We start from the raw sequence: 8,662 nt of genomic DNA, 5'->3' as shown, positions 1-8,662 counted from the left end.
TTATCATTAATTCAATTTCTCATAACAAAACCAAAGGATCATATTCTTTTTAAATTATAAGAAAGCCATATATCAATTTTCGAATAAGAAGATTATAACTTTATTAAAATGATCAATTGAATCAATCAATTAACATAGGTACACAATCCATGACTTTTATCATTCTAATAATACTTAATTAAAACTTAATTAAATATTACTAAAATTTAAGCCTTTTAATATTAATCATTATAATAACTAAATCATCATTGACAACATTATAATATCTAAAGTCATTATTCAAGTCATTAGAATATAGTCTTATCAACTTCGATGTAGATACTTAACAACTTCACTAAAAGAATCGATATTAGCATATCAATTAAAACTTTATTACATAACTTAATTATTAATTAAATTTAATTAAATCTAATTAATTAATTTAATTAATAATTACATAACCATACCAACAACCCAAACAGTTGATTAATAACTAACTATAATTTGTAAGTTAAAAGTCAACTATAATCCAATTCTTTAATATTAATAGTTCAATAATGACTTGTTATTATTTAATAACAAGTTATATTGGAAATCTCATTAATAAGTCTATAATGACCACATTTGTCATTCTTTCAATGAATACTAATATTTCCTTAACAAACCCGTAATGTTGATAATCATTTCAATTAAACTCATTGCTTAAATTTGATCAATTAAATAAACTAAATAACTATATTAACAACTCCATTATCATTTAAAATAATGCTCTAGAATTTCCACAAATTCGTCTTATCTCTATTAAATCAATTTCACATTAATCTCAACAACTTTCCCATTAATTAATCTTAATTAAATAACATTTAATTAAGTTAATTAATAAAACATATAATTTACGGTCTACAATTCTAAGTCATCACTATAACTAATGATCCCTTAATGGATTAAATTCCAAATTTACTAAGACTCGTTATAATTATAAATTAATTAATTTCCTTCAATTATTAACTAATCTTAATTAAATTAGTTAATAATTTACTATGCATTTATACTATCAATAAAACTTGATAAATATTATTAAAATATTCTAAAATATCAATATATAACTTTATCAGCAATCATTATTAATAAAATGATAATTTGTAAACTTCATAACAATTTTATATAACATTTAATAATTATAAATTATTAATAAGTAATATTAATAATTATTAATAATATTTAATATTAAAAATTTATTAATATTAAATAATGAAAAACGATTTCATTTATATCATAAAATATTTGTTATAACATATTAAAAAAAAATTAAAACAAAACACATATAATACATGTGTATCGCTAGCGGTAAGCAGAACCTTGCAGTCGTAAGGCCTGCGACGTTAGTGGGCATAAAGTACCCCTACCGTCGCAGTACTTGCGACCGTAGTGGGTATAGGGGCACGGGTCTCATCCCCCCCACTTTAAATTACTTTATTATATTTTAAAAAAAAAGAAAACGTTCTTTTAAATCATTTTTCCCCATTTGCAAAATCGAATTTTAATATTATTACTTTTCGACTACAATTTAATGAGCGTTTTAACAAACAAATATATATATGTATGTATATATGTATATGTATACGTGTGTGTGTGTGTGTATATATATATATACACTTGTATATATACATATATATATTTATTATTAAAAATGTTATAATACTCTGCATGTATTTATTATTTATTTTTAATAATAAATATATATATGTATATATACAAGTGTGTGTGTGTGTATATATATATATATATATATGTATGCAGATTTGTATAATTTGAAAAGAGAACATATACATAGTTCTTAAACAAATAGGGCTTTCTAATTCTTAAGAATTTTCTTTCCAAATAATTGTTCTCTAAATTTACCCAATAATTCTTCTAATAGGTTCAATTATAAATTTTAACTTAGAATTCTTCATTAAAATACAAACCCTTGTCTAATCAAATCCTTGATTCTATTACAATTCGAGCCCAAACCTGATTTAAAACTAATTTCTTTTCATGAATGGAAGCTAGGGTTTTCTAATTGAGTTCTCTATTGATTTCTTCACACAAGGAGAGAATCAACATGCAAATCTGGATTAAACATTCATCACAAGAATTATCCAACCAGTCATCTAGCAGACATGATGAAGACATGAAGAGAAAGCATGCAAAAAGAGAATATGTGAAAATCACGAGTGCATCTGGATACTGATGCTAATTCCCTTCTCCTTAGAATCCGCAAAGCAAGCTCCTTCCTTCTCCCACATTCCTGGTCCTCCAACCACCCTCCAAATGCTCTCCCTAAGCTTCTAAGAGTGCCTCCTTATAGAGATCTCTCAGGAAGCACCTAGAATATCTCTAGAAGAAACCAGAAGGTGTTGACAACTAAGCACGAGCTTTTTCCAACTTTCTAGATGAGTCATTAGGTTGTAGACACCATATACTTAATTGTGCGCTAATCCCTATGTTGTTGACAACACGTGCATAATTAGAGTGCAAACTCTTGTGTTGTCTACATGACAACTCCCAAGAATTCACAAACCCCTAAATATTAAAATAATGCACATTAATTAATTTAATATTCACTTTTCTCTTTCCAATTTTATTTATTAATTTTTAAATCTCATGCACTCACTTTAATAATCTACTTGTTTTATATTAATATATTTATATTTTAATCACATGCACAAATCATGTAACCTATAATCTTTTAATAATTTTAATATCTTTTCCACTTTTAAATTCATTTTTGAAACTTAATTGCTAAAATATTTATTAACTTAAATAAATATTATCACATTCCAACTTTAAAATTATAACTTTTATCTTCAAATTTAATTATTTTCCTAATTAATAAAATAAAATAAATATTAAAATACCATATTAATCTTTCATTAAATTAAACCATTAATTAAATCTTTTAATCAGGCTTAATTAATAGAAAATACACTAAAGACTCATAAAATAAAATACGAAAACCCATCATAGCAAAACACATGCAAAATCAAACCAAAAGGGTTAATATCACAAATTACATCATCTAACATATTTGGAGGGTACTCAACTTAGATACTTGTCCTAATTTCCAATTAGGACAAATGGCTTAAAGGGTTGGGATTTGGACTTGAGAATTTATCTCCCCTCTCTTACCATTGAGATAATGCGATAGGGTACGCTCATCTTGGCAATTCAAGGAAGTTGATACCCGATACCTGCAACCTGCATAAAAATCCATGCATGTACATACAATATATACTAAGCTAAACAAGAAATGGCAGGAAGTGGTGCATCGTGTAGATCTTGACTAGCAGGTGACTACGACTCCCTTCCTTAACCACATCAGAAACACCATTCAAGAACAAACACACACACCATACACATGCAAGTATGGGGTAAGTATCCATAAGAAAGCACATGTGACAATAAACCATCTAATCTAATCATTATCAATAACAAATAACTGAAAGCAATGTAATAATCATCATGCATACATGAAATGTAGAGTCTAAGTAATATCGTCACATATCAACTGAATCCATAACACAATATCTGATAGTCTCAAAACAATGCTGCTAAACATCAACATAAAACTAGCCCTAAAAGAGTTTGACAATGATAAAAAAAAATGCAACCTAGGGGCAGGCACTACAATGTAGCTTTGTCAAAAGGGAGTTAGTCTATTTGGGATTTTTTGTATCAACTGAAGGTCTCAAAATGGACCTAGAGAAGGTGAAGGTCATCTAGGAATGACCTACTTCAAGGTCTACCACTGAGGTGAGGTAATTCCATGGTCTGGCTAGTTTTTAGAAAAAGTTAATTAGGAATTTCAGTAGTATATGTGCACCCTTAACTGAAACAATGAGGGGGGATAGAAAAGAGTTCAAGTGGACTACAAGAGCTGAAAAGAGTTTTGAATTGCTAAAGAAGAAGGTGAAAGAGCAACCTGTGTTGGCACTTCCTGATTTAAGCAAAGTGTTCTAGGTTGATTGTGATGCTAGTGGTAGTGCTATTGGGGCTGTGTTGAACCAAGAATGTAAACCTATTGCCTATTTTTCTGAAAATTTGAATGATGCAAAGAAGAAGTATTTTGTTTATGATTAGGAGTTCTATGCAATAGTTCAAGCCTTAAAGAAATGGAGGCATTATTTGTTTCCAAAAGAATTTTTCTTGTATACTAATTATTATGCATTGTAGTATCTAAGTAGTCAAGGTAATTTGAATCAGAGACATTTGAAATGGGTAGAGTTCAGCAAAGCTATACATTTCTATTGAAACATAGAAGTGGAAGGTCTAATAAGGTTGCAGATGCATTAAGTAGGAGATAGTTATTGCTAACAGAAATGAAGGTTGAAGTGGTTGGGTTTGATGAACTCAAGAATCTATACCCTGAGGACCCTGACTTTGTAAAGGCTTGGAAGGCTTTTAAAGAACCTGTTACTCTAGACATGACCAGGTGGCTAGATTACATGATTTAATATGGTATGTTGTTCAAGGGTAGTCAATTGTGTATTCCAAGGATTTCCATGAGGGAGAAATTGATCAAAGAGAAACATAGTAGAGGGATGGTAGGATGCTTTGGTTGAGATAAGACCATTGCCATTATTAGTGAACATTTTTTTGGCCTCAATTATCACAAGATGTGAAGAATTTTGTGTAGAGTTGTTGAGTATGTCAAATAGCCTATGGATTTAGTCAAAATACTAGACTCTATCAGCCATTGCCTATTTCATCGAAGCCTTGGGAGGACATAAGTATGGATTTTTTTCTTATATTTCCAAGGACACAAAGGGGTAATGACTCAGTATTTGTGGTGGTTGATAGGTTCTCCAAGATGGCACATTTCATTCCATGCCACAAGACTCATGATGTAGTGCATATTACAGATTTTTTTTTCAAAGAGGTGGTGAGACTACATGGTGTCCCAAAAAGTATTGTTTCTACTAAAGATACTAAATTTGTTGGGTATTTCTAGAGGACTTTGTGGAAGAAGTTGAAGACAAAACTGAAGTTTAGTCCTACACATCATCCATGTTCTAAACTTTTGATCTGGGACTCCGATTAACGAATCATTTACATTTTTGGACAGATCAATTTTGTCTTCAACTTCTTCCAATCATGAAGGGTTGGTTTATCTAATTCAGTCACCATATGCCCTCATCAGTCACCAAGATTGGTTTATATAGTTCATTGAGGGATCATCAAAATAAAGAAGCTCAAAACCCTAGTTTTAACAAGGATGAAAGAAGGGCTTATGATAATAGGAGATTTTCAAATCAATCAAGAGGAAAGATATCAAATAAATTTCAACACAAAAAACTTTAGAAAGTAAAATATCAAGATTTGTGGTAGGAAATCATGAAGGGTGGGGTTGGCAGGGAAACCCAAAGACATTTTTTCATAATTTGAGTTGTGAGGTCATGAATGGATGGAAGGAAATAAGAAGTATTGCAAATTAATATTGGAGAGGGAGAAATTTAATAGGATTTGGATAAATCCTTTATCTAGATATATACTAGATTTTTCCATTGAAGCTAATAAGATTACATTAGGGGAAAAACTATAGCTACATCATAAAATTCATCCTTTTGTCTAAACTTTTCTCAGGCCACTAATAGGGATATTCAAAAAAATTCCCTAAATAAACTAAGGAACAATAGTGAGTTTGGCAAGGGGCTAAGGAAGTTAGATCAAAATAGGGTTATCAATGAAAATAAACCCCAATAGCAATCCAAAAACCCTAGGAATCTTGTGCATCGAGTTAACAATATCATTTAAGGAGATGACAACACTCAGAAAGTAGATAAAAATGAGATCATAAGTAGTAAACAATGAAATCATAGAAGGACCATGGAAACATTATAAAAAATCATCACCATTTTGTGTAATAGAGTGGTTCTGGATCTTCTTTGAAAGACATTGCAAATTGGATGAAGGAGGAAAAGGGCGGGCATGTACCTTCGCTACGATGAACAAATTTGGGAGAAACTCTAGGCCGAACTCGACAGAGCTCGAGAGAAAGAAATGGAATTAAGGACCAAGTATAAGTACCTTTCTAATAATTTTATATATTTAGACATTATGGATCTTCTTTGAAAGACATTACAAAATGAATGAAGGAGATGTTTAATGACCAAGTAAGTATAACTACCCTTTCTAATAATTTTCTTTATTTAGACTGGAAACAAAATTCATTGAAAGCTAAACTATTATCATAAAAATTAATGTTCTATGAACTATTTAACATTAAATTGATGAGTACATAGAAATATTATAGAAATTTTGGAGCTTTGCAATTTTCTCGCCTTGCAATTTTTTGAATCTCCCCTCCCTTTAATGGCATCTATAATGGGCACCCCTCCCCTTGATCTAGGACCCCCAAATTTTTTTATAGTGCTTAATTCTTGGGAGTCCCATGTGGAAGTTCTAGGCCATGATACTTTGGTATTTCCAAAGGAATCCTCTAGGGTTTTTGAAACTGTGTTTACCCAAACATCCTCTTGTGTTGCATGTGAACTTGGTGATGATCTAACCTTTTACTAAGAATTGGATGAATGGCACAATGATAGAGATAAAATAAAGAGAAGAGGGCAATAAGGAATGAGAGACTATGAACAATAAAAGTGAATTGATTAACCAAAAAGAGAAGAAACTATTAGAAATATTAATGAGAAAAAGGATACTGAGAGGGGGGGAAAATCAAGATCTATAATACATTTACTGATAATAAAAAATCACACCTAATCCATCTCATATCTCAAATTTTATACTATATAAACATGAAAATGTAATATTGAAATGAAATCCATCTAAGCATAACATCCATGAAAATCATCAACACATAACACAATGATTTTGGTTACCCAAAAACATTTCAATATGAAGGTAAAATTGGGTAAAATTGAGGTGGGGATGAAACCCACAAATTTTCACTATTGCAACAAAGTTAACCTGTTATGGTTACAATTTGATCATATCAGATGATCTACCTTGTGAGGGGTCTACTCTATCAAAAGCATTTAAGACTATTAGGTCTTACCCTATTAAAATATTTTACACTTACAATAAAGTAAGGACTCTATTAGGAGATTTGAAATAGGTCTATTAGAACCACTCTATTAAGAGATTTTCCCTTACTCGATCTATAAAAACCAATTCAGTACCTAACCCTTTGGTTTGATTTGAAACCATATTGCAAATCTCCTCTCTTCAAAATCTCAATCTGATTTCCTTATCTGATATCTATGTTATGTTCTTCACTACTCTAGTTTCTCTATTTGAAATCCTTTTAGACATAGCCTTCCTTCACTTTTTTCTTATCTTGTTTTCTCATTTTCCTCAACCCATCATAATCCTAGGGTAGGAACCCTTCTTAAATAAATAATCTTCAAAAGTTCTAGATCAGAATCAACAATGCATATTTGACCCTTTTTGTCATTTTCCTTTCTCATTTTCTAATTGGTTACTCTACTTGCCTAGGGATTAATACCATCTAACAAAACATGTAATTTCCTCATTTTGTTCTTCAATCTATGACTGTCATGTAGAGGTCATCTAGAATGATTTATATCAGTGTTTGTGCAATTAAAAACTCATATGTCAATACTAGTTTACTTGACACTTGAATGTTGTGATGCTTGGTCATAACTAACATTCATGTTATCACTCTACTTCTATATACTTAATATATTATGTCACTCAGAAATAACTTACTTCTTACTTGCTTGGTCTCAACTAAATTACTCAGCTTATATTTTTTCTTGGTCTCAACTAGGGTTCTCAACAACCTTTGACTTTCTTAGCATGCATTGACAAATAAACACATCTTGTGTAGCTCGACCTTCTTTGGATGGCTCAGTAATGGTGATGACCATCCAACACTACCTTGGAAATGACTAAGTGTTAGATGCAAATAGGAAACTTAGGCTTAAAGATCAACAATTTCCCCCTTTGACATTAGTGGTAAAAATACTTTTTCATGACTTAGCATTCCATGCAAAAAATAATACTCCCCGTAAGACTATAACCTAGTCTACAAAAGAAAAAACTTTTCCCCTTTAATATATTTACCCCTCGATATAATTTCTATTTAATATATTTCCCCTTTTTTTTAACTTATGGCTTGAGGTTTGTTGGGGCTATCTTATACTTATCAAAAAATGTGTAATGAGTAGCCAAAATTGCTTCATGACCTTTATTCCATTTGTCTCTTATAGATCTTTGGACTTGAATATGAATCTCTAGCTCAGCAGCTAGATCAATTAATCTCTCAACATTTGAAAGATGTGTGGATTTCTTCAATAGACTTTGAGATATAGATAACTCCTTTTCAATAATCTCCAAATGCAGTAATAGCATGAATTGAATGGAAATAAATTTGGTCCTCATGCCACTGTTTGCATCATTTCCCAACGAATGTGAACATGCCTTCATATCTACTTGAATTACATCAATTGATCGTTGATTCTCTAATGTGAAGAACTCAACATCACAAATCTTCATATATAAAGAATGAGTAGTATTCAAAATTCCTTCTATCTGTTTGACTAGATTAGATAGCTCTACTTGTCTATGTACAAGTTCCCTAGAGACTTTCTCCAAAACTTTGTGCTTCAACTTTCTCTCAGACCATTGCATCAATTTATCATTGGTCTTAATATCATCT

The sequence above is a fragment of the Cupressus sempervirens genome, chromosome 1 (genome assembly GCF_028749045.1).
Source record: "Cupressus sempervirens isolate cs-2001-9-10 chromosome 1, ASM2874904v1, whole genome shotgun sequence".
In the NCBI taxonomy this organism is placed as follows: domain Eukaryota; kingdom Viridiplantae; phylum Streptophyta; class Pinopsida; order Cupressales; family Cupressaceae; genus Cupressus; species Cupressus sempervirens.
Note: the sequence above shows the minus strand (reverse complement) of the source record.